This window comes from Phoenix dactylifera, chromosome 4 (genome assembly GCF_051530095.1).
Source record: "Phoenix dactylifera cultivar Ajwa chromosome 4, Ajwa_hap1_PhDact_Kaust_v1.1, whole genome shotgun sequence".
NCBI classification, from domain to species: domain Eukaryota; kingdom Viridiplantae; phylum Streptophyta; class Magnoliopsida; order Arecales; family Arecaceae; genus Phoenix; species Phoenix dactylifera.
Genome location: NC_143193.1, coordinates 34,147,413 through 34,169,975, shown reverse-complemented (window position 1 = coordinate 34,169,975; position 22,563 = coordinate 34,147,413). Strand labels below are relative to the sequence as shown.

Genomic DNA, 22,563 nt, shown 5'->3' with positions numbered 1-22,563 from the left:
GGGCCGTCGAGGTCGGCTGCTTTGTCATAAAAGGGAGTTTCGAAGGGCATGTCATGGGTGCGATCATACCAGCACTAATGCACCGGATCCCATCAGAACTCCGCAGTTAAGCGTGCTTGGGTGAGGGTAGTACTAGGATGGGTGACCCTATGGAAAGTCCTCGTGTTGCACCCCTTTTATTTTTTGCCCGCTTTTTTATTTTTTGATAATATTTATTTTTAATTTTTCGGCCTTTGGCTTTTCCTCTTCGGATAATTTTTTTTCCCCGAAAATAAACTGAGTCCGGAGACTGGCGGTGCCATGCAGCATAGCGGGACCAGCGCGTTGAATCCTACGCCAGAACGGCCCCGCCGGCGCGAATGTCTCGGGCCGTCGAGGTCTGCTGCTTTGTCATAAAAGGGAGTTTCGAAGGGCATGTAATGGGTACGATTATACCAGCACTAATGCACCAGATTCCATCAGAACTCCGCAGTTAAGCATGCTTGGGCGAGAGTAGTACTAGGATGGGTGACCCTCTGGGAAGTCCTCGTGTTGCACCCCTTTAATTTTTTGCCCGCTTTTTTATTTTTTGATAATATTTATTTTTAATTTTTCGGCTTTTGGCTTTTCCACTCCGGATAATTTTTTTCCTCCCAAAATAAACTGAGTTCGGAGACAGGTGGTGCCATGCAGCATAGCGGGACCAGTGCGTTGAATTCTATGCCAGAACGGCCCCGGCGGCGCGAATGTCTCGGGCCGTCGAGGTCTGCTGCTTTGTCATAAAAGGGAGTTTCGAAGGGCTTGTCATGGGTGTGATCATACCAGCACTAATGCACCGGATCCCATCAGAACTCCGCAGTTAAGCGTGCTTGGGCGAGAGTAGTACAAGGATGGGTGACCCCCTGGGAAGTCCTCGTGTTGCCCCCCTTTTATTTTTTGCCCGCTTTTTTATTTTTTGATAATATTTATTTTTAATTTTTCGGCTTTTGGCTTTTCCTCTTCGGATAATTTTTTTCCCCCGACAATAAACTGAGTCCGGAGACTGGCGGTGCCATGCCGCATAGCGGGACCAGCGCGTTCAATCCTACGCCAGAACGGCCCCGGCAGCGCGAATGTCTCGGGCGGTCGAGGTCTGCTGCTTTGTCATAAAAGGGAGTTTCGAAGGGCATGTCATGGGTGCGATCATACCAGCACTAATGCACCGGATCCCATCAGAACTCCGCAGTTAAGCGTGCTTGGGCGAGGGTAGTACTAGGATGGGTGACCCTATGGGAAGTCCTCGTGTTGCACCCCTTTTATTTTTTGCCCGCTTTTTTATTTTTTGATAATATTTATTTTTAATTTTTCGGCCTTTGGCTTTTCCTCTTCGGATAATTTTTTTTCCCCGAAAATAAACTGAGTCCGGAGACTGGCGGTGCCATGCAGCATAGCGGGACCAGCGCGTTGAATCCTACGCCAGAACGGCCCCGCCGGCGCGAATGTCTCGGGCCGTCGAGGTCTGCTGCTTTGTCATAAAAGGGAGTTTCGAAGGGCATGTAATGGGTACGATCATACCAGCACTAATGCACCAGATTCCATCAGAACTCCGCAGTTAAGCATGCTTGGGCGAGAGTAGTACTAGGATGGGTGACCCTCTGGGAAGTCCTCGTGTTGCACCCCTTTAATTTTTTGCCCGCTTTTTTATTTTTTGATAATATTTATTTTTAATTTTTCGGCTTTTGGCTTTTCCACTCTGGATAATTTTTTTCCTCCCAAAATAAACTGAGTTCGGAGACAGGCGGTGCCATGCAGCATAGCGGGACCAGCGCGTTGAATTCTACGCCAGAACGGCCCCGGCGGCGCGAATGTCTCGGGCCGTCGAGGTCTGCTGCTTTGTCATAAAAGGGAGTTTCGAAGGGCTTGTCATGGGTGTGATCATACCAGCACTAATGCACCGGATCCCATCAGAACTCCGCAGTTAAGCGTGCTTGGGCGAGAGTAGTACAAGGATGGGTGACCCCCTGGGAAGTCCTCGTGTTGCCCCCCTTTTATTTTTTGCCCGCTTTTTTATTTTTTGATAATATTTATTTTTAATTTTTCGGCTTTTGGCTTTTCCACTTCGGATAATTTTTTTCCCCCGAAAATAAACTGAGTCCGGAGACTGGCTGTGCCATGCAGCATAGCGGGACCAGCGCGTTGAATCCTACGCCAGAACGGCCCCGGCGGCGCGAATGTCTCGGGCCATCGAGGTCGGCTGCTTTGTCATAAAAGGGAGTTTCGAAGGGCATGTCATGGGTGCGATCATACCGGCACTAACGCACCGGATCCCATCAGAACTCCGCAGTTAAGCGTGCTTGGGCGAGGGTAGTACTAGGATGGGTGACACCCCGGGAAGTCCTCGTGTTGCACCCCATTTATTTTTTGCCCGTTTTTTTATTTTTTGATAATATTTATTTTTAATTTTTCGGCTTTTGGCTTTTCCACTTCGGATAATTTTTTTCCCCCGAAAATAAACTGAGTCCGGAGACTGGCGGTGCCATGCAGCATAGCGGGACCAGCGCGTTGAATCCTACGCCAGAACGGCCCCGGCGGCGCGAATGTCTCGGGCCGTCGAGGTCGGCTGCTTTGTCATAAAAGGGAGTTTCGAAGGGCACGTCATGGGTGCGATCATACCAGCACTAATGCACCGGATCCCATCAAAACTCCGCAGTTAAGCGTGCTTGGGCGAGAGTAGCACTAGGATGGGTGACCACCTGGGAAGTCCTCGTGTTGCACCCCTTTTATTTTTTGCCCCTTTTTTTATTTTTTGATAATATTTATTTTTAATTTTTCGGCTTTTGGCTTTTCCACTTCGGATAATTTTTTTCCCCCGAAAATAAACTGAGTCCGGAGACTGGCGGTGCCATGCAGCATAGCGGGACCAGCGCGTTGAATCCTACGCCAGAACGGCCCCGGCGGCGCGAATGTCTCGGGCCGTCGAGGTCGGCTGCTTTGTCATAAAAGGGAGTTTCGAAGGGCATGTCATGGGTGCGATCATACCAGCACTAATGCACCGGATCCCATCAGAACTCCGCAGTTAAGCGTGCTTGGGTGAGGGTAGTACTAGGATGGGTGACCCTATGGAAAGTCCTCGTGTTGCACCCCTTTTATTTTTTGCCCGCTTTTTTATTTTTTGATAATATTTATTTTTAATTTTTCGGCCTTTGGCTTTTCCTCTTCGGATAATTTTTTTTCCCCGAAAATAAACTGAGTCCGGAGACTGGCGGTGCCATGCAGCATAGCGGGACCAGCGCGTTGAATCCTACGCCAGAACGGCCCCGCCGGCGCGAATGTCTCGGGCCGTCGAGGTCTGCTGCTTTGTCATAAAAGGGAGTTTCGAAGGGCATGTAATGGGTACGATTATACCAGCACTAATGCACCAGATTCCATCAGAACTCCGCAGTTAAGCATGCTTGGGCGAGAGTAGTACTAGGATGGGTGACCCTCTGGGAAGTCCTCGTGTTGCACCCCTTTAATTTTTTGCCCGCTTTTTTATTTTTTGATAATATTTATTTTTAATTTTTCGGCTTTTGGCTTTTCCACTCCGGATAATTTTTTTCCTCCCAAAATAAACTGAGTTCGGAGACAGGTGGTGCCATGCAGCATAGCGGGACCAGCGCGTTGAATTCTATGCCAGAACGGCCCCGGCGGCGCGAATGTCTCGGGCCGTCGAGGTCTGCTGCTTTGTCATAAAAGGGAGTTTCGAAGGGCTTGTCATGGGTGTGATCATACCAGCACTAATGCACCGGATCCCATCAGAACTCCGCAGTTAAGCGTGCTTGGGCGAGAGTAGTACAAGGATGGGTGACCCCCTGGGAAGTCCTCGTGTTGCCCCCCTTTTATTTTTTGCCCGCTTTTTTATTTTTTGATAATATTTATTTTTAATTTTTCGGCTTTTGGCTTTTCCTCTTCGGATAATTTTTTTCCCCCGACAATAAACTGAGTCCGGAGACTGGCGGTGCCATGCCGCATAGCGGGACCAGCGCGTTCAATCCTACGCCAGAACGGCCCCGGCAGCGCGAATGTCTCGGGCGGTCGAGGTCTGCTGCTTTGTCATAAAAGGGAGTTTCGAAGGGCATGTCATGGGTGCGATCATACCAGCACTAATGCACCGGATCCCATCAGAACTCCGCAGTTAAGCGTGCTTGGGCGAGGGTAGTACTAGGATGGGTGACCCTATGGGAAGTCCTCGTGTTGCACCCCTTTTATTTTTTGCCCGCTTTTTTATTTTTTGATAATATTTATTTTTAATTTTTCGGCCTTTGGCTTTTCCTCTTCGGATAATTTTTTTTCCCCGAAAATAAACTGAGTCCGGAGACTGGCGGTGCCATGCAGCATAGCGGGACCAGCGCGTTGAATCCTACGCCAGAACGGCCCCGCCGGCGCGAATGTCTCGGGCCGTCGAGGTCTGCTGCTTTGTCATAAAAGGGAGTTTCGAAGGGCATGTAATGGGTACGATCATACCAGCACTAATGCACCAGATTCCATCAGAACTCCGCAGTTAAGCATGCTTGGGCGAGAGTAGTACTAGGATGGGTGACCCTCTGGGAAGTCCTCGTGTTGCACCCCTTTAATTTTTTGCCCGCTTTTTTATTTTTTGATAATATTTATTTTTAATTTTTCGGCTTTTGGCTTTTCCACTCTGGATAATTTTTTTCCTCCCAAAATAAACTGAGTTCGGAGACAGGCGGTGCCATGCAGCATAGCGGGACCAGCGCGTTGAATTCTACGCCAGAACGGCCCCGGCGGCGCGAATGTCTCGGGCCGTCGAGGTCTGCTGCTTTGTCATAAAAGGGAGTTTCGAAGGGCTTGTCATGGGTGTGATCATACCAGCACTAATGCACCGGATCCCATCAGAACTCCGCAGTTAAGCGTGCTTGGGCGAGAGTAGTACAAGGATGGGTGACCCCCTGGGAAGTCCTCGTGTTGCCCCCCTTTTATTTTTTGCCCGCTTTTTTATTTTTTGATAATATTTATTTTTAATTTTTCGGCTTTTGGCTTTTCCTCTTCGGATAATTTTTTCCCCCGAAAATAAACTGAGTCCGGAGACTGGCGGTGCCATGCAGCATAGCGGGACCAGCGCGTTGAATCCTACGCCAGAACGGCCCCGGCGGCGCGAATGTCTCGGGCCGTCGAGGTCGGCTGCTTTGTCATAAAAGGGAGTTTCGAAGGGCATGTCATGGGTGCGATCATACCAGCACTAATGCACCGGATCCCATCAGAACTCCGCAGTTAAGCGTGCTTGGGCGAGGGTAGTACTAGGATGGGTGACCCTATGGAAAGTCCTCGTGTTGCACCCCTTTAATTTTTTGCCCGCTTTTTTATTTTTTGATAATATTTATTTTTAATTTTTTGGCCTTTGGCTTTTCCTCTTCGGATAATTTTTTTTCCCCGAAAATAAACTGAGTCCGGAGACTGGCGGTGCCATGCAGCATAGCGGGACCAGCGCGTTGAATCCTACGCCAGAACGGCCCTAGCGGCGCGAATGTCTCGGGCCGTCGAGACCGGCTGCTTTGTCATAAAACGGAGTTTCGAAGGGCTTGTCATGGGTGCGATCATACCAGCACTAATGCACCGGATCCCATCAGAACTCTGCAGTTAAGCGTGCTTGGGCGAGAGTAGTACTAGGATGGGTGACCCCCCGGGAAGTCCTCGTGTTGCACCCCATTTATTTTTTGCCCGTTTTTTTATTTTTTGATAATATTTATTTTTAATTTTTCGGCTTTTGGCTTTTCCACTTCGGATAATTTTTTTCCCCCGAAAATAAACTGAGTCCGGAGACTGGCGGTGCCATGCAGCATAGCGGGACCAGCGCGTTGAATCCTACGCCAGAACGGCCCCGGCAGCGCGAATGTCTCGGGCCGTCGAGGTCGGCTGCTTTGTCATAAAAGGGAGTTTCGAAGGGCATGTCATGGGTGCGATCATACCAGCACTAATGCACCGGATCCCATCAAAACTCCGCAGTTAAGCGTGCTTGGGCGAGAGTAGCACTAGGATGGGTGACCACCTGGGAAGTCCTCGTGTTGCACCCCTTTTATTTTTTGCCCCTTTTTTTATGTTTTGATAATATTTATTTTTAATTTTTCGGCTTTTGGCTTTTCCGCTTCGGATAATTTTTTTCCTCCGAAAATAAACTGAGTCCGGAGACTGGCAGTGCCATGCAGCATAGCGGGACCAGCGCGTTGAATCCTACGCCAGAACGGCCCCGGCGGTGCGAATGTCTCGGGCCGTCGAGACCTGCTGCTTTGTCATAAAAGGGGGTTTCGAAGGGCTTGTCATGGGTGCGATCATACCAGCACTAATGCACCGGATCCCATCTGAACTCCGCAGTTAAGCGTGCTTGGGCGAGAGTAGTACTAGGATGGGTGACCCCCTGGGAAGTCCTCGTGTTGCACCCCTTTTATTTTTTGCCCGCTTTTTTATTTTTTGTTAATATTTATTTTTAATTTTTCGGCTTTTGGCTTTTCCTCTTCGGATAATTTTTTTTTCCCAAAAATAAACTGAGTCCGGAGACTGGCGGTGCCATGCAGCATAGCGGGACCAGCGCGTTGAATCCTACGCCAGAACGGCCCCGGCGGCGCGAATGTCTCGGGCCGTCGAGGTCGGCTGCTTTGTCATAAAAGGGAGTTTCGAAGGGCATGTCATGGGTGCGATCATACCAGCACTAATGCACCGGATCCCATCAGAACTCCGCAGTTAAGCGTGCTTGGGCGAGGGTAGTACTAGGATGGGTGACCCTATGGAAAGTCCTCGTGTTGCACCCCTTTTATTTTTTGCCCGCTTTTTTATTTTTTGATAATATTTATTTTTAATTTTTCGGCCTTTGGCTTTTCCTCTTCGGATAATTTTTTTTCCCCGAAAATAAACTGAGTCCGGAGACTGGCGGTGCCATGCAGCATAGCGGGACCAGCGCGTTGAATCCTACGCCAGAACGGCCCCGCCGGCGCGAATGTCTCGGGCCGTCGAGGTCTGCTGCTTTGTCATAAAAGGGAGTTTCGAAGGGCATGTAATGGGTACGATCATACCAGCACTAATGCACCAGATTCCATCAGAACTCCGCAGTTAAGCATGCTTGGGCGAGAGTAGTACTAGGATGGGTGACCCTCTGGGAAGTCCTCGTGTTGCACCCCTTTAATTTTTTGCCCGCTTTTTTATTTTTTGATAATATTTATTTTTAATTTTTCGGCTTTTGGCTTTTCCACTCCGGATAATTTTTTTCCTCCCAAAATAAACTGAGTTCGGAGACAGGCGGTGCCATGCAGCATAGCGGGACCAGCGCGTTGAATTCTACGCCAGAACGGCCCCGGCGGCGCGAATGTCTCGGGCCGTCGAGGTCTGCTGCTTTGTCATAAAAGGGGGTTTCGAAGGGCTTGTCATGGGTGTGATCATACCAGCACTAATGCACCGGATCCCATCAGAACTCCGCAGTTAAGCGTGCTTGGGCGAGAGTAGTACAAGGATGGGTGACCCCCTGGGAAGTCCTCGTGTTGCCCCCCTTTTATTTTTTGCCCGCTTTTTTATTTTTTGATAATATTTATTTTTAATTTTTCGGCTTTTGGCTTTTCCTCTTCGGATAATTTTTTTCCCCCGACAATAAACTGAGTCCGTAGACTGGCGGTGCCATGCCGCATAGCGGGACCAGTGCGTTGAATCCTACGCCAGAACGGCCCCGGCGGTGCGAATGTCTCGGGCCGTCGAGACCTGCTGCTTTGTCATAAAAGGGAGTTTCGAAGGGCTTGTCATGGGTGCGATCATACCAGCACTAATGCCCCGGATCCCATCTGAACTCCGCAGTTAAGCGTGCTTGGGCGAGAGTAGTACTAGGATGGGTGACCCCCTGGGAAGTCCTCGTGTTGCACCCCTTTTATTTTTTGCCCGCTTTTTTATTTTTTGTTAATATTTATTTTTAATTTTTCGGCTTTTGGCTTTTCCTCTTCGGATAATTTTTTTTCCCCGAAAATAAACTGGGTCCGGAGACTGGCGGTGCCATGCAGCATAGCGGGACCAGCACGTTGAATCCTACTCCAGAACGGCCCCGGCGACGCGAATGTCTCGGGCCGTCGAGGTCGGCTGCTTTGTCATAAAAGGGAGTTTCGAAGGGCATGTCATGGGTGCGATCATACCAGCACTAATGCACCGGATCCCATCAGAACTCCGCAGTTAAGCGTGCTTGGGCGAGGGTAGTACTAGGATGGGTGACCCTATGGAAAGTCCTCGTGTTGCACCCCTTTTATTTTTTGCCCGCTTTTTTATTTTTTGATAATATTTATTTTTAATTTTTCGGCCTTTGGCTTTTCCTCTTCGGATAATTTTTTTTCCCTGAAAATAAACTGAGTCCGGAGACTGGCGGTGCCATGCAGCATAGCGGGACCAGCGCGTTGAATCCTACGCCAGAACGGCCCCGCCGGCGCGAATGTCTCGGGCCGTCGAGGTCTGCTGCTTTGTCATAAAAGGGAGTTTCGAAGGGCATGTAATGGGTACGATCATACCAGCACTAATGCACCAGATTCCATCAGAACTCCGCAGTTAAGCATGCTTGGGCGAGAGTAGTACTAGGATGGGTGACCCTCTGGGAAGTCCTCGTGTTGCACCCCTTTAATTTTTTGCCCGCTTTTTTATTTTTTGATAATATTTATTTTTAATTTTTCGGCTTTTGGCTTTTCCACTCCGGATAATTTTTTTCCTCCCAAAATAAACTGAGTTCGGAGACAGGCGGTGCCATGCAGCATAGCGGGACCAGCGTGTTGAATTCTACGCCAGAACGGCCCCGGCGGCGCGAATGTCTCGGGCCGTCGAGGTCTGCTGCTTTGTCATAAAAGGGAGTTTCGAAGGGCTTGTCATGGGTGTGATCATACCAGCACTAATGCACCGGATCCCATCAGAACTCCGCAGTTAAGCGTGCTTGGGCGAGAGTAGTACAAGGATGGGTGACCCCCTGGGAAGTCCTCGTGTTGCCCCCCTTTTATTTTTTGCCCGCTTTTTTATTTTTTGATAATATTTATTTTTAATTTTTCGGCTTTTGGCTTTTCCTCTTCGGATAATTTTTTCCCCCGAAAATAAACTGAGTCCGGAGACTGGCGGTGCCATGCAGCATAGCGGGACCAGCGCGTTGAATCCTACGCCAGAACGGCCCCGGCGGCGCGAATGTCTCGGGCCGTCGAGGTCGGCTGCTTTGTCATAATTGGGAGTTTCGAAGGGCATGTCATGGGTGCGATCATACCAGCACTAATGCACCGGATCCCATCAGAACTCCGTAGTTAAGCGTGCTTTGGCGAGGGTAGTACTAGGATGGGTGACCCTATGGAAAGTCCTCGTGTTGCACCCCTTTTATTTTTTGCCCGCTTTTTTATTTTTTGGTAATATTTATTTTTAATTTTTCGGCCTTAGCTTTTCCTCTTCGGATAATTTTTTCTCCCCGAAAATAAACTGAGTCCGGAGACTGGCTGTGCCATGCAGCATAGCGGGACCAGCGCGTTGAATCCTGCGCCAGAACGGCCCTGACGGCGCGAATGTCTCGGGCCATCGAGACCGGCTGCTTTGTCATAAAACGGAGTTTCGAAGGGCTTGTCATGGGTGCGATCATACCAGCACTAATGCACCAGATTCCATCAGAACTCTGCAGTTAAGCGTGCTTGGGCGAGAGTAGTACTAGGATGGGTGACACCCCGGGAAGTCCTCGTGTTGCACCCCATTTATTTTTTGCCCGTTTTTTTATTTTTTGATAATATTTATTTTTAATTTTTCGGCTTTTGGCTTTTCCACTTCGGATAATTTTTTTCCCCCGAAAATAAACTGAGTCCGGAGACTGGCGGTGCCATGCAGCATAGCGGGACCAGCGCGTTGAATCCTACGCCAGAACGGCCCCGGCGGCGCGAATGTCTCGGGCCGTCGAGGTCGGCTGCTTTGTCATAAAAGGGAGTTTCGAAGGGCATGTCATGGGTGTGATCATACCAGCACTAATGCACCGGATCCCATCAGAACTCCGCAGTTAAGCGTGCTTGGGCGAGAGTAGTACAAGGATGGGTGACCCCCTGGGAAGTCCTCGTGTTGCCCCCCTTTTATTTTTTGCCCGCTTTTTTATTTTTTGATAATATTTATTTTTAATTTTTCGGCTTTTGGCTTTTCCTCTTCGGATAATTTTTTCCCCCGAAAATAAACTGAGTCCGGAGACTGGCGGTGCCATGCAGCATAGCGGGACCAGCGCGTTGAATCCTACGCCAGAACGGCCCCGGCGGCGCGAATGTCTCGGGCCGTCGAGGTCGGCTGCTTTGTCATAAAAGGGAGTTTCGAAGGGCACGTCATGGGTGCGATCATACCAGCACTAATGCACCGGATCCCATCAAAACTCCGCAGTTAAGCGTGCTTGGGCGAGAGTAGCACTAGGATGGGTGACCACCTGGGAAGTCCTCGTGTTGCACCCCTTTTATTTTTTGCCCCTTTTTTTATTTTTTGATAATATTTATTTTTAATTTTTTGGCTTTTGGCTTTTCCACTTCGGATAATTTTTTTCTCCCGAAAATAAACTGAGTCCGGAGACTGGCGGTGCCATGTAGCATAGCGGGACCAGCGCGTTGAATCCTACGCCAGAACGGCCCCGGCGGCGCGAATGTCTCGGGCCGTCGAGGTCGGCTGCTTTGTCATAAAAGGGAGTTTCGAAGGGCATGTCATGGGTGCGATCATACCAGCACTAATGCACCGGATCCCATCAGAACTCCGCAGTTAAGCGTGCTTGGGCGAGGGTAGTACTAGGATGGGTGACCCTATGGAAAGTCCTCGTGTTGCACCCCTTTTATTTTTTGCCCGCTTTTTTATTTTTTGATAATATTTATTTTTAATTTTTCGGCCTTTGGCTTTTCCTCTTCGGATAATTTTTTTTCCCCGAAAATAAACTGAGTCCGGAGACTGGCGGTGCCATGCAGCATAGCGGGACCAGCGCGTTGAATCCTACGCCAGAACGGCCCCGCCGGCGCGAATGTCTCGGGCCGTCGAGGTCTGCTGCTTTGTCATAAAAGGGAGTTTCGAAGGGCATGTAATGGGTACGATCATACCAGCACTAATGCACCAGATTCCATCAGAACTCCGCAGTTAAGCATGCTTGGGCGAGAGTAGTACTAAGATGGGTGACCCTCTGGGAAGTCCTCGTGTTGCACCCCTTTAATTTTTTGCCCGCTTTTTTATTTTTTGATAATATTTATTTTTAATTTATCGGCTTTTGGCTTTTCCACTCCGGATAATTTTTTTCCTCCCAAAATAAACTGAGTTCGGAGACAGGCGGTGCCATGCAGCATAGCGGGACCAGCGCGTTGAATTCTACGCCAGAACGGCCCCGGCGGCGCGAATGTCTCGGGCCGTCGAGGTCTGCTGCTTTGTCATAAAAGGGAGTTTCGAAGGGCTTGTCATGGGTGTGATCATACCAGCACTAATGCACCGGATCCCATCAGAACTCCGCAGTTAAGCGTGCTTGGGCGAGAGTAGTACAAGGATGGGTGACCCCCTGGGAAGTCCTCGTGTTGCCCCCCTTTTATTTTTTGCCCGCTTTTTTATTTTTTGATAATATTTATTTTTAATTTTTCGGCTTTTGGCTTTTCCTCTTCGGATAATTTTTTCCCCCGAAAATAAACTGAGTCCGGAGACTGGCGGTGCCATGCAGCATAGCGGGACCAGCGCGTTGAATCCTACGCCAGAACGGCCCCGGCGGCGCGAATGTCTCGGGCCGTCGAGGTCGGCTACTTTGTCATAAAAGGGAGTTTCGAAGGGCATGTCATGGGTGCGATCATACCAGCACTAATGCACCGGATCCCATCAGAACTCCGCAGTTAAGCGTGCTTGGGCGAGGGTAGTACTAGGATGGGTGACCCTATGGAAAGTCCTCGTGTTGCACCCCTTTTATTTTTTGCCCGCTTTTTTATTTTTTGATAATATTTATTTTTAATTTTTCGGCCTTTGGCTTTTCCTCTTCGGATAATTTTTTTTCCCCGAAAATAAACTGAGTCCGGAGACTGGCGGTGCCATGCAGCATAGCGGGACCAGCGCGTTGAATCCTACGCCAGAACGGCCCCGCCGGCGCGAATGTCTCGAGCCGTCGAGGTCTGCTGCTTTGTCATAAAAGGGAGTTTCGAAGGGCATGTAATGGGTACGATCATACCAGCACTAATGCACCAGATTCCATCAGAACTCCGCAGTTAAGCATGCTTGGGCGAGAGTAGTACTAGGATGGGTGACCCTCTGGGAAGTCCTCGTGTTGCACCCCTTTTATTTTTTGCCCGCTTTTTTATTTTTTGATAATATTTATTTTTAATTTTTCGGCTTTTGGCTTTTCCACTCCGGATAATTTTTTTCCTCCCAAAATAAACTGAGTTCGGAGACAGGCGGTGCCATGCAGCATAGAGGGACCAGCGCGTTGAATTCTACGCCAGAACGGCCCCGCCGGCGCGAATGTCTCGGGCCGTCGAGGTCTGCTGCTTTGTCATAAAAGGGAGTTTCGAAGGGCATGTAATGGGTACGATCATACCAGCACTAATGCACCAGATTCCATCAGAACTCCGCAGTTAAGCATGCTTGGGCGAGAGTAGTACTAGGATGGGTGACCCTCTGGGAAGTCCTCGTGTTGCACCCCTTTAATTTTTTGCCCGCTTTTTTATTTTTTGATAATATTTATTTTTAATTTTTCGGCTTTTGGCTTTTCCACTCCGGATAATTTTTTTCCTCCCAAAATAAACTGAGTTCGGAGACAGGCGGTGCCATGCAGCATAGCGGGACCAGCGTGTTGAATTCTACGCCAGAACGGCCCCGGCGGCGCGAATGTCTCGGGCCGTCGAGGTCTGCTGCTTTGTCATAAAAGGGAGTTTCGAAGGGCTTGTCATGGGTGTGATCATACCAGCACTAATGCACCGGATCCCATCAGAACTCCGCAGTTAAGCGTGCTTGGGCGAGAGTAGTACAAGGATGGGTGACCCCCTAGGAAGTCCTCGTGTTGCCCCCCTTTTATTTTTTGCCCGCTTTTTTATTTTTTGATAATATTTATTTTTAATTTTTCGGCTTTTGGCTTTTCCTCTTCGGATAATTTTTTCCCCCGAAAATAAACTGAGTCCGGAGACAGGCGGTGCCATGCAGCATAGCGGGACCAGCGCGTTGAATCCTACGCCAGAACGGCCCCGGCGGCGCGAATGTCTCGGGCCGTCGAGGTCGGCTGCTTTGTCATAAAAGGGAGTTTCGAAGGGCATGTCATGGGTGCGATCATACCAGCACTAATGCACCGGATCCCATCAGAACTCCGCAGTTAAGCGTGCTTAGGCGAGGGTAGTACTAGGATGGGTGACCCTATGGAAAGTCCTCGTGTTGCACCCCTTTTATTTTTTGCCCGCTTTTTTATTTTTTGGTAATATTTATTTTTAATTTTTCGGCCTTTGGCTTTTCCTCTTCGGATAATTTTTTCTCCCCGAAAATAAACTGAGTCCGGAGACTGGCTGTGCCATGCAGCATAGCGGGACCAGCGCGTTGAATCCTACGCCAGAACGGCCCTGGCGGCGCGAATGTCTCGGGCCGTCGAGACCGGCTGCTTTGTCATAAAACGGAGTTTCGAAGGGCTTGTCATGGGTGCGATCATACCAGCACTAATGCACCGGATCCCATCAGAACTCTGCAGTTAAGCGTGCTTGGGCGAGAGTAGTACTAGGATGGGTGACCCCCCGGAAAGTCCTCGTGTTGCACCCCATTTATTTTTTGCCCATTTTTTTATTTTTTGATAATATTTATTTTTAATTTTTCGGCTTTTGGCTTTTCCACTTCGGATAATTTTTTTCCCCCGAAAATAAACTGAGTCCGGAGACTGGCGGTGCCATGCAGCATAGCGGGACCAGCGCGTTGAATCCTACGCCAGAACGGCCCCGGCGGCGCGAATGTCTCGGGCCGTCGAGGTCGGCTGCTTTGTCATAAAAGGGAGTTTCGAAGGGCATGTCATGGGTGTGATCATACCAGCACTAATGCACCGGATCCCATCAGAACTCCGCAGTTAAGCGTGCTTGGGCGAGAGTAGTACAAGGATGGGTGACCCCCTGGGAAGTCCTCGTGTTGCCCCCCTTTTATTTTTTGCCCGCTTTTTTATTTTTTGATAATATTTATTTTTAATTTTTCGGCTTTTGGCTTTTCCTCTTCGGATAATTTTTTCCCCCGAAAATAAACTGAGTCCGGAGACTGGCGGTGCCATGCAGCATAGCGGGACCAGCGCGTTGAATCCTACGCCAGAACGGCCCCGGCGGCGCGAATGTCTCGGGCCGTCGAGGTCGGCTACTTTGTCATAAAAGGGAGTTTCGAAGGGCATGTCATGGGTGCGATCATACCAGCACTAATGCACCGGATCCCATCAGAACTCCGCAGTTAAGCGTGCTTGGGCGAGGGTAGTACTAGGATGGGTGACCCTATGGAAAGTCCTCGTGTTGCACCCCTTTTATTTTTTGCCCGCTTTTTTATTTTTTGATAATATTTATTTTTAATTTTTCGGCCTTTGGCTTTTTCTCTTCGGATAATTTTTTTTCCCCGAAAATAAACTGAGTCCGGAGACTGGCGGTGCCATGCAGCATAGCGGGACCAGCGCGTTGAATCCTACGCCAGAACGGCCCCGCCGGCGCGAATGTCTCGAGCCGTCGAGGTCTGCTGCTTTGTCATAAAAGGGAGTTTCGAAGGGCATGTAATGGGTACGATCATACCAGCACTAATGCACCAGATTCCATCAGAACTCCGCAGTTAAGCATGCTTGGGCGAGAGTAGTACTAGGATGGGTGACCCTCTGGGAAGTCCTCGTGTTGCACCCCTTTTATTTTTTGCCCGCTTTTTTATTTTTTGATAATATTTATTTTTAATTTTTCGGCTTTTGGCTTTTCCACTCCGGATAATTTTTTTCCTCCCAAAATAAACTGAGTTCGGAGACAGGCGGTGCCATGCAGCATAGAGGGACCAGCGCGTTGAATTCTACGCCAGAACGGCCCCGCCGGCGCGAATGTCTCGGGCCGTCGAGGTCTGCTGCTTTGTCATAAAAGGGAGTTTCGAAGGGCATGTAATGGGTACGATCATACCAGCACTAATGCACCAGATTCCATCAGAACTCCGCAGTTAAGCATGCTTGGGCGAGAGTAGTACTAGGATGGGTGACCCTCTGGGAAGTCCTCGTGTTGCACCCCTTTAATTTTTTGCCCGCTTTTTTATTTTTTGATAATATTTATTTTTAATTTTTCGGCTTTTGGCTTTTCCACTCCGGATAATTTTTTTCCTCCCAAAATAAACTGAGTTCGGAGACAGGCGGTGCCATGCAGCATAGCGGGACCAGCGTGTTGAATTCTACGCCAGAACGGCCCCGGCGGCGCGAATGTCTCGGGCCGTCGAGGTCTGCTGCTTTGTCATAAAAGGGAGTTTCGAAGGGCTTGTCATGGGTGTGATCATACCAGCACTAATGCACCGGATCCCATCAGAACTCCGCAGTTAAGCGTGCTTGGGCGAGAGTAGTACAAGGATGGGTGACCCCCTAGGAAGTCCTCGTGTTGCCCCCCTTTTATTTTTTGCCCGCTTTTTTATTTTTTGATAATATTTATTTTTAATTTTTCGGCTTTTGGCTTTTCCTCTTCGGATAATTTTTTCCCCCGAAAATAAACTGAGTCCGGAGACAGGCGGTGCCATGCAGCATAGCGGGACCAGCGCGTTGAATCCTACGCCAGAACGGCCCCGGCGGCGCGAATGTCTCGGGCCGTCGAGGTCGGCTGCTTTGTCATAAAAGGGAGTTTCGAAGGGCATGTCATGGGTGCGATCATACCAGCACTAATGCACCGGATCCCATCAGAACTCCGCAGTTAAGCGTGCTTAGGCGAGGGTAGTACTAGGATGGGTGACCCTATGGAAAGTCCTCGTGTTGTACCCCTTTTATTTTTTGCCCGCTTTTTTATTTTTTGGTAATATTTATTTTTAATTTTTCGGCCTTTGGCTTTTCCTCTTCGGATAATTTTTTCTCCCCGAAAATAAACTGAGTCCGGAGACTGGCTGTGCCATGCAGCATAGCGGGACCAGCGCGTTGAATCCTACGCCAGAACGGCCCTGGCGGCGCGAATGTCTCGGGCCGTCGAGACCGGCTGCTTTGTCATAAAACGGAGTTTCGAAGGGCTTGTCATGGGTGCGATCATACCAGCACTAATGCACCGGATCCCATCAGAACTCTGCAGTTAAGCGTGCTTGGGCGAGAGTAGTACTAGGATGGGTGACCCCCCGGGAAGTCCTCGTGTTGCACCCCATTTATTTTTTGCCCGTTTTTTTATTTTTTGATAATATTTATTTTTAATTTTTCGGCTTTTGGCTTTTCCACTTCGGATAATTTTTTTCCCCCGAAAATAAACTGAGTCCGGAGACTGGCGGTGCCATGCAGCATAGCGGGACCAGCGCGTTGAATCCTACGCCAGAACGGCCCCGGCGGCGCGAATGTCTCGGGCCGTCGAGGTCGGCTGCTTTGTCATAAAAGGGAGTTTCGAAGGGCATGTCATGGGTGCGATCATACCAGCACTAATGCACCGGATCCCATCAAAACTCCGCAGTTAAGCGTGCTTGGGCGAGAGTAGCACTAGGATGGGTGACCACCTGGGAAGTCCTCGTGTTGCACCCCTTTTATTTTTTGCCCCTTTTTTTATTTTTTGATAATATTTATTTTTAATTTTTCGGCTTTTGGCTTTTCCGCTTCGGATAATTTTTTTCCTCCGAAAATAAACTGAGTCCGGAGACTGGCGGTGCCATGCAGCATAGCGGGACCAGCGCGTTGAATCCTACGCCAGAACGGCCCCGGCGGTGCGAATGTCTCGGGCCGTCGAGACCTGCTGCTTTGTCATAAAAGGGGGTTTCGAAGGGCTTACCATGGGTGCGATCATACCAGCACTAATGCACCGGATCCCATCTGAACTCCGCAGTTAAGCGTGCTTGGGCGAGAGTAGTACTAGGATGGGTGACCCCCTGGGAAGTCCTCGTGTTGCACCCCTTTTATTTTTTGCCCGCTTTTTTATTTTTTGTTAATATTTATTTTTAATTTTTCGGCTTTTGGCTTTTCCTCTTCGGATAATTTTTTTTCCCCAAAAATAAACTGAGTCCGGAGACTGGCGGTGCCATGCAGCATAGCGGGACCAGCGCGTTGAATCCTACGCCAGAACGGCCCCGCCGGCGCGAATGTCTCGAGCCGTCGAGGTCTGCTGCTTTGTCATAAAAGGGAGTTTCGAAGGGCATGTAATGGGTACGATCATACCAGCACTAATGCACCAGATTCCATCAGAACTCCGCAGTTAAGCATGCTTGGGCGAGAGTAGTACTAGGATGGGTGACCCTCTGGGAAGTCCTCGTGTTGCACCCCTTTTATTTTTTGCCCGCTTTTTTATTTTTTGATAATATTTATTTTTAATTTTTCGGCTTTTGGCTTTTCCACTCCGGATAATTTTTTTCCTCCCAAAATAAACTGAGTTCGGAGACAGGCGGTGCCATGCAGCATAGAGGGACCAGCGCGTTGAATTCTACGCCAGAACGGCCCCGCCGGCGCGAATGCCTCGGGCCGTCGAGGTCTGCTGCTTTGTCATAAAAGGGAGTTTCGAAGGGCATGTAATGGGTACGATCATACCAGCACTAATGCACCAGATTCCATCAGAACTCCGCAGTTAAGCATGCTTGGGCGAGAGTAGTACTAGGATGGGTGACCCTCTGGGAAGTCCTCGTGTTGCACCCCTTTAATTTTTTGCCCGCTTTTTTATTTTTTGATAATATTTATTTTTAATTTTTCGGCTTTTGGCTTTTCCACTCCGGATAATTTTTTTCCTCCCAAAATAAACTGAGTTCGGAGACAGGCGGTGCCATGCAGCATAGCGGGACCAGCGTGTTGAATTCTACGCCAGAACGGCCCCGGCGGCGCGAATGTCTCGGGCCGTCGAGGTCTGCTGCTTTGTCATAAAAGGGAGTTTCGAAGGGCTTGTCATGGGTGTGATCATACCAGCACTAATGCACCGGATCCCATCAGAACTCCGCAGTTAAGCGTGCTTGGGCGAGAGTAGTACAAGGATGGGTGACCCCCTAGGAAGTCCTCGTGTTGCCCCCCTTTTATTTTTTGCCCGCTTTTTTATTTTTTGATAATATTTATTTTTAATTTTTCGGCTTTTGGCTTTTCCTCTTCGGATAATTTTTTCCCCCGAAAATAAACTGAGTCCGGAGACAGGCGGTGCCATGCAGCATAGCGGGACCAGCGCGTTGAATCCTACGCCAGAACGGCCCCGGCGGCGCGAATGTCTCGGGCCGTCGAGGTCGGCTGCTTTGTCATAAAAGGGAGTTTCGAAGGGCATGTCATGGGTGCGATCATACCAGCACTAATGCACCGGATCCCATCAGAACTCCGCAGTTAAGCGTGCTTAGGCGAGGGTAGTACTAGGATGGGTGACCCTATGGAAAGTCCTCGTGTTGTACCCCTTTTATTTTTTGCCCGCTTTTTTATTTTTTGGTAATATTTATTTTTAATTTTTCGGCCTTTGGCTTTTCCTCTTCGGATAATTTTTTCTCCCCGAAAATAAACTGAGTCCGGAGACTGGCTGTGCCATGCAGCATAGCGGGACCAGCGCGTTGAATCCTACGCCAGAACGGCCCTGGCGGCGCGAATGTCTCGGGCCGTCGAGACCGGCTGCTTTGTCATAAAACGGAGTTTCGAAGGGCTTGTCATGGGTGCGATCATACCAGCACTAATGCACCGGATCCCATCAGAACTCTGCAGTTAAGCGTGCTTGGGCGAGAGTAGTACTAGGATGGGTGACCCCCCGGGAAGTCCTCGTGTTGCACCCCATTTATTTTTTGCCCGTTTTTTTATTTTTTGATAATATTTATTTTTAATTTTTCGGCTTTTGGCTTTTCCACTTCGGATAATTTTTTTCCCCCGAAAATAAACTGAGTCCGGAGACTGGCGGTGCCATGCAGCATAGCGGGACCAGCGCGTTGAATCCTACGCCAGAACGGCCCCGGCGGCGCGAATGTCTCGGGCCGTCGAGGTCGGCTGCTTTGTCATAAAAGGGAGTTTCGAAGGGCATGTCATGGGTGCGATCATACCAGCACTAATGCACCGGATCCCATCAAAACTCCGCAGTTAAGCGTGCTTGGGCGAGAGTAGCACTAGGATGGGTGACCACCTGGGAGGTCCTCGTGTTGCACCCCTTTTATTTTTTGCCCCTTTTTTTATTTTTTGATAATATTTATTTTTAATTTTTCGGCTTTTGGCTTTTCCGCTTCGGATAATTTTTTTCCTCCGAAAATAAACTGAGTCCGGAGACTGGCGGTGCCATGCAGCATAGCGGGACCAGCGCGTTGAATCCTACGCCAGAACGGCCCCGGCGGTGCGAATGTCTCGGGCCGTCGAGACCTGCTGCTTTGTCATAAAAGGGGGTTTCGAAGGGCTTGCCATGGGTGCGATCATACCAGCACTAATGCACCGGATCCCATCTGAACTCCGCAGTTAAGCGTGCTTGGGCGAGAGTAGTACTAGGATGGGTGACCCCCTGGGAAGTCCTCGTGTTGCACCCCTTTTATTTTTTGCCCGCTTTTTTATTTTTTGTTAATATTTATTTTTAATTTTTCGGCTTTTGGCTTTTCCTCTTCGGATAATTTTTTTTCCCCAAAAATAAACTGAGTCCGGAGACTGGCGGTGCCATGCAGCATAGCGGGACCAGCGCGTTGAATCCTACGCCAGAACGGCCCCGGCAGCGCGAATGTCTCGGGCCGTCGAGGTCGGCTGCTTTGTCATAAAAGGGAGTTTCGAAGGGCATGTCATGGGTGCGATCATACCAGCACTAATGCACCGGATCCCATCAGAACTCCGCAGTTAAGCGTGCTTGGGCGAGGGTAGTACTAGGATGGGTGACCCTATGGAAAGTCCTCGTGTTGCACCCCTTTTATTTTTTGCCCGCTTTTTTATTTTTTGATAATATTTATTTTTAATTTTTCGGCCTTTGGCTTTTCCTCTTCGGATAATTTTTTTTCCCCGAAAATAAACTGAGTCCGGAGACTGGCGGTGCCATGCAGCATAGCGGGACCAGCGCGTTGAATCCTACGCCAGAACGGCCCCGCCGGCGCAAATGTCTCGGGCCGTCGAGGTCTGCTGCTTTGTCATAAAAGGGAGTTTCGAAGGGCATGTAATGGGCACGATCATACCAGCACTAACGCACCGGATTCCATCAGAACTCCGCAGTTAAGCATGCTTGGGCGAGAGTAGTACTAGGATGGGTGACCCTCTGGGAAGTCCTCGTGTTGCACCCCTTTAATTTTTTGCCCGCTTTTTTATTTTTTGATAATATTTATTTTTAATTTTTCGGCTTTTGGCTTTTCCACTCCGGATAATTTTTTTCCTCCCAAAATAAACTGAGTTCGGAGACAGGCGGTGCCATGCAGCATAGCGGGACCAGCGCGTTGAATTCTACGCCAGAACGGCCCCGGCGGCGCGAATGTCTCGGGCCGTCGAGGTCTGCTGCTTTGTCATAAAAGGGAGTTTCGAAGGGCTTGTCATGGGTGTGATCATACCAGCACTAATGCACCGGATCCCATCAGAACTCCGCAGTTAAGCGTGCTTGGGCGAGAGTAGTACGAGGATGGGTGACCCCCTTGGAAGTCCTCGTGTTGCCCCCCTTTTATTTTTTGCCCGCTTTTTTATTTTTTGATAATATTTATTTTTAATTTTTCGGCTTTTGGCTTTTCCTCTTCGGATAATTTTTTCCCCCGAAAATAAACTGAGTCCGGAGACTGGCTGTGCCATGCAGCATAGCGGGACCAACGCGTTGAATCCTACGCCAGAACGGCCCTGGCGGCGCGAATGTCTCGGGCCGTCGAGACCGGCTGCTTTGTCATAAAACGGAGTTTCGAAGGGCTTGTCATGGGTGCGATCATACCAGCACTAATGCACCAGATCCCATCAGAACTCTGCAGTTAAGCGTGCTTGGGCGAGAGTAGTACTAGGATGGGTGACCCCCCGGGAAGTCCTCGTGTTGCACCCCATTTATTTTTTGCCCCTTTTTTTATTTTTTGATAATATTTATTTTTAATTTTTCGGCTTTTGGCTTTTCCACTTCGGATAATTTTTTTCCCCCGAAAATAAACTGAGTCCGGAGACTGGCGGTGCCATGCAGCATAGCGGGACCAGCGCGTTGAATCCTACGCCAGAACGGCCCCGGCGGCGCGAATGTCTGGGGCCGTCGAGGTCGGCTGCTTTGTCATAAAAGGGAGTTTCGAAGGGCATGTCATGGGTGCGATCATACCAGCACTAATGCACCGGATCCCATCAAAACTCCGCAGTTAAGCGTGCTTGGGCGAGAGTAGCACTAGGATGGGTGACCACCTGGGAAGTCCTCGTGTTGCACCCCTTTTATTTTTTGCCCCTTTTTTTATTTTTTGATAATATTTATTTTTAATTTTTCGGCTTTTGGCTTTTCCGCTTCGGATAATTTTTTTCCTCCGAAAATGAACTGAGTCCGGAGACTGGCGGTGCCATGCAGCATAGCGGGACCAGCGCGTTGAATCCTACGCCAGAACGGCCCCGGCGGTGCGAATGTCTCGGGCCGTCGAGACCTGCTGCTTTGTCATAAAAGGGGGTTTCGAAGGGCTTGTCATGGGTGCGATCATACCAGCACTAATGCACCGGATCCCATCTGAACTCCGCAGTTAAGCGTGCTTGGGCGAGAGTAGTACTAGGATGGGTGACCCCCTGGGAAATCCTCGTGTTGCACCCCTTTTATTTTTTGCCCGCTTTTTTATTTTTTGTTAATATTTATTTTTAATTTTTCGGCTTTTGGCTTTTCCTCTTCGGATAATTTTTTTTCCCCAAAAAAAAACTGAGTCCGGAGACTGGCGGTGCCATGCAGCATAGCGGGACCAGCGCGTTGAATCCTACGCCAGAACGGCCCCGGCGGCGCGAATGTCTCGGGCCGTCGAGGTCGGCTGCTTTGTCATAAAAGGGAGTTTCGAAGGGCATGTCATGGGTGCGATCATACCAGCACTAATGCACCGGATCCCATCAGAACTCCGCAGTTAAGCGTGCTTGGGCGAGGGTAGTACTAGGATGGGTGACCCTATGGAAAGTCCTCGTGTTGCACCCCTTTTATTTTTTGCCCGCTTTTTTATTTTTTGATAATATTTATTTTTAATTTTTCGGCCTTTGGCTTTTCCTCTTCGGATAATTTTTTTTCCCCGAAAATAAACTGAGTCCGGAGACTGGCGGTGCCATGCAGCATAGCGGGACCAGCGCGTTGAATCCTACGCCAGAACGGCCCCGCCGGCGCGAATGTCTCGGGCCGTCGAGGTCTGCTGCTTTGTCATAAAAGGGAGTTTCGAAGGGCATGTAATGGGCACGATCATACCAGCACTAACGCACCGGATTCCATCAGAACTCCGCAGTTAAGCATGCTTGGGCGAGAGTAGTACTAGGATGGGTGACCCTCTGGGAAGTCCTCGTGTTGCACCCCTTTAATTTTTTGCCCGCTTTTTTATTTTTTGATAATATTTATTTTTAATTTTTCGGCTTTTGGCTTTTCCACT

General features: G+C 49.4%; 47 non-coding genes and 15 pseudogenes across 47 annotated transcripts; all 62 read left to right on the top strand.

Moving 5' to 3' along the window:
- The first annotated feature begins 55 nt into the window (after nt 1-55).
- Nucleotides 56-174, top strand: LOC149755059 (5S ribosomal RNA). The gene has a single exon (XR_016405208.1). It is a non-coding gene; the product is annotated as a 5S ribosomal RNA (ribosomal RNA).
- Nucleotides 175-421: 247 nt separating this feature from the next.
- LOC149755058 (5S ribosomal RNA) lies at nt 422-540 on the top strand (annotated as a pseudogene).
- A 247-nt stretch (nt 541-787) lies between these two features.
- Nucleotides 788-906, top strand: LOC149755057 (5S ribosomal RNA). Its single transcript, XR_016406758.1, has one exon. It is a non-coding gene; the product is annotated as a 5S ribosomal RNA (ribosomal RNA).
- Nucleotides 907-1,153: 247 nt separating this feature from the next.
- Nucleotides 1,154-1,272, top strand: LOC149755056 (5S ribosomal RNA). Its single transcript, XR_016403058.1, has one exon. It is a non-coding gene; the product is annotated as a 5S ribosomal RNA (ribosomal RNA).
- Nucleotides 1,273-1,519: 247 nt separating this feature from the next.
- On the top strand, nt 1,520-1,638 carry LOC149755055 (5S ribosomal RNA; annotated as a pseudogene).
- Nucleotides 1,639-1,885: 247 nt separating this feature from the next.
- LOC149755054 (5S ribosomal RNA) lies at nt 1,886-2,004 on the top strand. Its single transcript, XR_016406757.1, has one exon. It is a non-coding gene; the product is annotated as a 5S ribosomal RNA (ribosomal RNA).
- Nucleotides 2,005-2,251: 247 nt separating this feature from the next.
- Nucleotides 2,252-2,370, top strand: LOC149755053 (5S ribosomal RNA). The gene has a single exon (XR_016405058.1). It is a non-coding gene; the product is annotated as a 5S ribosomal RNA (ribosomal RNA).
- Nucleotides 2,371-2,617: 247 nt separating this feature from the next.
- Nucleotides 2,618-2,736, top strand: LOC149755052 (5S ribosomal RNA). Its single transcript, XR_016408049.1, has one exon. It is a non-coding gene; the product is annotated as a 5S ribosomal RNA (ribosomal RNA).
- A 247-nt stretch (nt 2,737-2,983) lies between these two features.
- On the top strand, nt 2,984-3,102 carry LOC149755051 (5S ribosomal RNA). The gene has a single exon (XR_016405207.1). It is a non-coding gene; the product is annotated as a 5S ribosomal RNA (ribosomal RNA).
- A 247-nt stretch (nt 3,103-3,349) lies between these two features.
- On the top strand, nt 3,350-3,468 carry LOC149755050 (5S ribosomal RNA; annotated as a pseudogene).
- Nucleotides 3,469-3,715: 247 nt separating this feature from the next.
- On the top strand, nt 3,716-3,834 carry LOC149755049 (5S ribosomal RNA). Its single transcript, XR_016406756.1, has one exon. It is a non-coding gene; the product is annotated as a 5S ribosomal RNA (ribosomal RNA).
- A 247-nt stretch (nt 3,835-4,081) lies between these two features.
- On the top strand, nt 4,082-4,200 carry LOC149755048 (5S ribosomal RNA). The gene has a single exon (XR_016402953.1). It is a non-coding gene; the product is annotated as a 5S ribosomal RNA (ribosomal RNA).
- Nucleotides 4,201-4,447: 247 nt separating this feature from the next.
- LOC149755047 (5S ribosomal RNA) lies at nt 4,448-4,566 on the top strand (annotated as a pseudogene).
- A 247-nt stretch (nt 4,567-4,813) lies between these two features.
- Nucleotides 4,814-4,932, top strand: LOC149755046 (5S ribosomal RNA). The gene has a single exon (XR_016406755.1). It is a non-coding gene; the product is annotated as a 5S ribosomal RNA (ribosomal RNA).
- A 246-nt stretch (nt 4,933-5,178) lies between these two features.
- Nucleotides 5,179-5,297, top strand: LOC149755045 (5S ribosomal RNA). Its single transcript, XR_016402404.1, has one exon. It is a non-coding gene; the product is annotated as a 5S ribosomal RNA (ribosomal RNA).
- Nucleotides 5,298-5,544: 247 nt separating this feature from the next.
- Nucleotides 5,545-5,663, top strand: LOC149755044 (5S ribosomal RNA). The gene has a single exon (XR_016403203.1). It is a non-coding gene; the product is annotated as a 5S ribosomal RNA (ribosomal RNA).
- Nucleotides 5,664-5,910: 247 nt separating this feature from the next.
- Nucleotides 5,911-6,029, top strand: LOC149755043 (5S ribosomal RNA). Its single transcript, XR_016408048.1, has one exon. It is a non-coding gene; the product is annotated as a 5S ribosomal RNA (ribosomal RNA).
- Nucleotides 6,030-6,276: 247 nt separating this feature from the next.
- LOC149755042 (5S ribosomal RNA) lies at nt 6,277-6,395 on the top strand. Its single transcript, XR_016409142.1, has one exon. It is a non-coding gene; the product is annotated as a 5S ribosomal RNA (ribosomal RNA).
- Nucleotides 6,396-6,642: 247 nt separating this feature from the next.
- Nucleotides 6,643-6,761, top strand: LOC149755041 (5S ribosomal RNA). Its single transcript, XR_016402403.1, has one exon. It is a non-coding gene; the product is annotated as a 5S ribosomal RNA (ribosomal RNA).
- Nucleotides 6,762-7,008: 247 nt separating this feature from the next.
- LOC149755040 (5S ribosomal RNA) lies at nt 7,009-7,127 on the top strand (annotated as a pseudogene).
- Nucleotides 7,128-7,374: 247 nt separating this feature from the next.
- On the top strand, nt 7,375-7,493 carry LOC149755039 (5S ribosomal RNA). The gene has a single exon (XR_016406754.1). It is a non-coding gene; the product is annotated as a 5S ribosomal RNA (ribosomal RNA).
- A 247-nt stretch (nt 7,494-7,740) lies between these two features.
- On the top strand, nt 7,741-7,859 carry LOC149755038 (5S ribosomal RNA). Its single transcript, XR_016401939.1, has one exon. It is a non-coding gene; the product is annotated as a 5S ribosomal RNA (ribosomal RNA).
- A 247-nt stretch (nt 7,860-8,106) lies between these two features.
- Nucleotides 8,107-8,225, top strand: LOC149755037 (5S ribosomal RNA). The gene has a single exon (XR_016402402.1). It is a non-coding gene; the product is annotated as a 5S ribosomal RNA (ribosomal RNA).
- Nucleotides 8,226-8,472: 247 nt separating this feature from the next.
- LOC149755036 (5S ribosomal RNA) lies at nt 8,473-8,591 on the top strand (annotated as a pseudogene).
- Nucleotides 8,592-8,838: 247 nt separating this feature from the next.
- On the top strand, nt 8,839-8,957 carry LOC149755035 (5S ribosomal RNA). The gene has a single exon (XR_016406753.1). It is a non-coding gene; the product is annotated as a 5S ribosomal RNA (ribosomal RNA).
- Nucleotides 8,958-9,203: 246 nt separating this feature from the next.
- Nucleotides 9,204-9,322, top strand: LOC149755034 (5S ribosomal RNA). The gene has a single exon (XR_016407534.1). It is a non-coding gene; the product is annotated as a 5S ribosomal RNA (ribosomal RNA).
- Nucleotides 9,323-9,568: 246 nt separating this feature from the next.
- LOC149755033 (5S ribosomal RNA) lies at nt 9,569-9,687 on the top strand. The gene has a single exon (XR_016408429.1). It is a non-coding gene; the product is annotated as a 5S ribosomal RNA (ribosomal RNA).
- Nucleotides 9,688-9,934: 247 nt separating this feature from the next.
- LOC149755032 (5S ribosomal RNA) lies at nt 9,935-10,053 on the top strand. Its single transcript, XR_016406752.1, has one exon. It is a non-coding gene; the product is annotated as a 5S ribosomal RNA (ribosomal RNA).
- A 246-nt stretch (nt 10,054-10,299) lies between these two features.
- LOC149755031 (5S ribosomal RNA) lies at nt 10,300-10,418 on the top strand. Its single transcript, XR_016408047.1, has one exon. It is a non-coding gene; the product is annotated as a 5S ribosomal RNA (ribosomal RNA).
- A 247-nt stretch (nt 10,419-10,665) lies between these two features.
- Nucleotides 10,666-10,784, top strand: LOC149755030 (5S ribosomal RNA). Its single transcript, XR_016402401.1, has one exon. It is a non-coding gene; the product is annotated as a 5S ribosomal RNA (ribosomal RNA).
- Nucleotides 10,785-11,031: 247 nt separating this feature from the next.
- Nucleotides 11,032-11,150, top strand: LOC149755029 (5S ribosomal RNA; annotated as a pseudogene).
- Nucleotides 11,151-11,397: 247 nt separating this feature from the next.
- LOC149755028 (5S ribosomal RNA) lies at nt 11,398-11,516 on the top strand. The gene has a single exon (XR_016406751.1). It is a non-coding gene; the product is annotated as a 5S ribosomal RNA (ribosomal RNA).
- A 246-nt stretch (nt 11,517-11,762) lies between these two features.
- Nucleotides 11,763-11,881, top strand: LOC149755027 (5S ribosomal RNA). Its single transcript, XR_016402400.1, has one exon. It is a non-coding gene; the product is annotated as a 5S ribosomal RNA (ribosomal RNA).
- Nucleotides 11,882-12,128: 247 nt separating this feature from the next.
- LOC149755026 (5S ribosomal RNA) lies at nt 12,129-12,247 on the top strand (annotated as a pseudogene).
- A 247-nt stretch (nt 12,248-12,494) lies between these two features.
- On the top strand, nt 12,495-12,613 carry LOC149755025 (5S ribosomal RNA; annotated as a pseudogene).
- A 247-nt stretch (nt 12,614-12,860) lies between these two features.
- Nucleotides 12,861-12,979, top strand: LOC149755024 (5S ribosomal RNA). Its single transcript, XR_016408264.1, has one exon. It is a non-coding gene; the product is annotated as a 5S ribosomal RNA (ribosomal RNA).
- Nucleotides 12,980-13,225: 246 nt separating this feature from the next.
- LOC149755023 (5S ribosomal RNA) lies at nt 13,226-13,344 on the top strand. Its single transcript, XR_016406136.1, has one exon. It is a non-coding gene; the product is annotated as a 5S ribosomal RNA (ribosomal RNA).
- Nucleotides 13,345-13,591: 247 nt separating this feature from the next.
- On the top strand, nt 13,592-13,710 carry LOC149755022 (5S ribosomal RNA). The gene has a single exon (XR_016406379.1). It is a non-coding gene; the product is annotated as a 5S ribosomal RNA (ribosomal RNA).
- Nucleotides 13,711-13,957: 247 nt separating this feature from the next.
- On the top strand, nt 13,958-14,076 carry LOC149755021 (5S ribosomal RNA). The gene has a single exon (XR_016406750.1). It is a non-coding gene; the product is annotated as a 5S ribosomal RNA (ribosomal RNA).
- A 246-nt stretch (nt 14,077-14,322) lies between these two features.
- LOC149755020 (5S ribosomal RNA) lies at nt 14,323-14,441 on the top strand. Its single transcript, XR_016402399.1, has one exon. It is a non-coding gene; the product is annotated as a 5S ribosomal RNA (ribosomal RNA).
- A 247-nt stretch (nt 14,442-14,688) lies between these two features.
- Nucleotides 14,689-14,807, top strand: LOC149755019 (5S ribosomal RNA; annotated as a pseudogene).
- A 247-nt stretch (nt 14,808-15,054) lies between these two features.
- LOC149755018 (5S ribosomal RNA) lies at nt 15,055-15,173 on the top strand (annotated as a pseudogene).
- Nucleotides 15,174-15,420: 247 nt separating this feature from the next.
- LOC149755017 (5S ribosomal RNA) lies at nt 15,421-15,539 on the top strand. Its single transcript, XR_016408263.1, has one exon. It is a non-coding gene; the product is annotated as a 5S ribosomal RNA (ribosomal RNA).
- Nucleotides 15,540-15,785: 246 nt separating this feature from the next.
- Nucleotides 15,786-15,904, top strand: LOC149755016 (5S ribosomal RNA). The gene has a single exon (XR_016407947.1). It is a non-coding gene; the product is annotated as a 5S ribosomal RNA (ribosomal RNA).
- A 247-nt stretch (nt 15,905-16,151) lies between these two features.
- Nucleotides 16,152-16,270, top strand: LOC149755015 (5S ribosomal RNA). Its single transcript, XR_016403202.1, has one exon. It is a non-coding gene; the product is annotated as a 5S ribosomal RNA (ribosomal RNA).
- Nucleotides 16,271-16,517: 247 nt separating this feature from the next.
- Nucleotides 16,518-16,636, top strand: LOC149755014 (5S ribosomal RNA). The gene has a single exon (XR_016408046.1). It is a non-coding gene; the product is annotated as a 5S ribosomal RNA (ribosomal RNA).
- Nucleotides 16,637-16,883: 247 nt separating this feature from the next.
- Nucleotides 16,884-17,002, top strand: LOC149755013 (5S ribosomal RNA). The gene has a single exon (XR_016409134.1). It is a non-coding gene; the product is annotated as a 5S ribosomal RNA (ribosomal RNA).
- Nucleotides 17,003-17,249: 247 nt separating this feature from the next.
- LOC149755012 (5S ribosomal RNA) lies at nt 17,250-17,368 on the top strand (annotated as a pseudogene).
- A 247-nt stretch (nt 17,369-17,615) lies between these two features.
- LOC149755011 (5S ribosomal RNA) lies at nt 17,616-17,734 on the top strand (annotated as a pseudogene).
- A 247-nt stretch (nt 17,735-17,981) lies between these two features.
- LOC149755010 (5S ribosomal RNA) lies at nt 17,982-18,100 on the top strand. The gene has a single exon (XR_016408261.1). It is a non-coding gene; the product is annotated as a 5S ribosomal RNA (ribosomal RNA).
- A 246-nt stretch (nt 18,101-18,346) lies between these two features.
- Nucleotides 18,347-18,465, top strand: LOC149755009 (5S ribosomal RNA). Its single transcript, XR_016407946.1, has one exon. It is a non-coding gene; the product is annotated as a 5S ribosomal RNA (ribosomal RNA).
- Nucleotides 18,466-18,712: 247 nt separating this feature from the next.
- Nucleotides 18,713-18,831, top strand: LOC149755008 (5S ribosomal RNA). Its single transcript, XR_016403201.1, has one exon. It is a non-coding gene; the product is annotated as a 5S ribosomal RNA (ribosomal RNA).
- Nucleotides 18,832-19,078: 247 nt separating this feature from the next.
- Nucleotides 19,079-19,197, top strand: LOC149755007 (5S ribosomal RNA). The gene has a single exon (XR_016405507.1). It is a non-coding gene; the product is annotated as a 5S ribosomal RNA (ribosomal RNA).
- A 247-nt stretch (nt 19,198-19,444) lies between these two features.
- Nucleotides 19,445-19,563, top strand: LOC149755006 (5S ribosomal RNA). Its single transcript, XR_016409123.1, has one exon. It is a non-coding gene; the product is annotated as a 5S ribosomal RNA (ribosomal RNA).
- Nucleotides 19,564-19,810: 247 nt separating this feature from the next.
- On the top strand, nt 19,811-19,929 carry LOC149755005 (5S ribosomal RNA). Its single transcript, XR_016402398.1, has one exon. It is a non-coding gene; the product is annotated as a 5S ribosomal RNA (ribosomal RNA).
- Nucleotides 19,930-20,176: 247 nt separating this feature from the next.
- LOC149755004 (5S ribosomal RNA) lies at nt 20,177-20,295 on the top strand (annotated as a pseudogene).
- Nucleotides 20,296-20,542: 247 nt separating this feature from the next.
- On the top strand, nt 20,543-20,661 carry LOC149755003 (5S ribosomal RNA). Its single transcript, XR_016408698.1, has one exon. It is a non-coding gene; the product is annotated as a 5S ribosomal RNA (ribosomal RNA).
- Nucleotides 20,662-20,907: 246 nt separating this feature from the next.
- On the top strand, nt 20,908-21,026 carry LOC149755002 (5S ribosomal RNA). Its single transcript, XR_016401219.1, has one exon. It is a non-coding gene; the product is annotated as a 5S ribosomal RNA (ribosomal RNA).
- A 247-nt stretch (nt 21,027-21,273) lies between these two features.
- LOC149755001 (5S ribosomal RNA) lies at nt 21,274-21,392 on the top strand. Its single transcript, XR_016408045.1, has one exon. It is a non-coding gene; the product is annotated as a 5S ribosomal RNA (ribosomal RNA).
- Nucleotides 21,393-21,639: 247 nt separating this feature from the next.
- LOC149755000 (5S ribosomal RNA) lies at nt 21,640-21,758 on the top strand. Its single transcript, XR_016403379.1, has one exon. It is a non-coding gene; the product is annotated as a 5S ribosomal RNA (ribosomal RNA).
- A 247-nt stretch (nt 21,759-22,005) lies between these two features.
- LOC149754999 (5S ribosomal RNA) lies at nt 22,006-22,124 on the top strand. Its single transcript, XR_016402396.1, has one exon. It is a non-coding gene; the product is annotated as a 5S ribosomal RNA (ribosomal RNA).
- A 247-nt stretch (nt 22,125-22,371) lies between these two features.
- On the top strand, nt 22,372-22,490 carry LOC149754998 (5S ribosomal RNA; annotated as a pseudogene).
- Nucleotides 22,491-22,563: the final 73 nt, after the last annotated feature.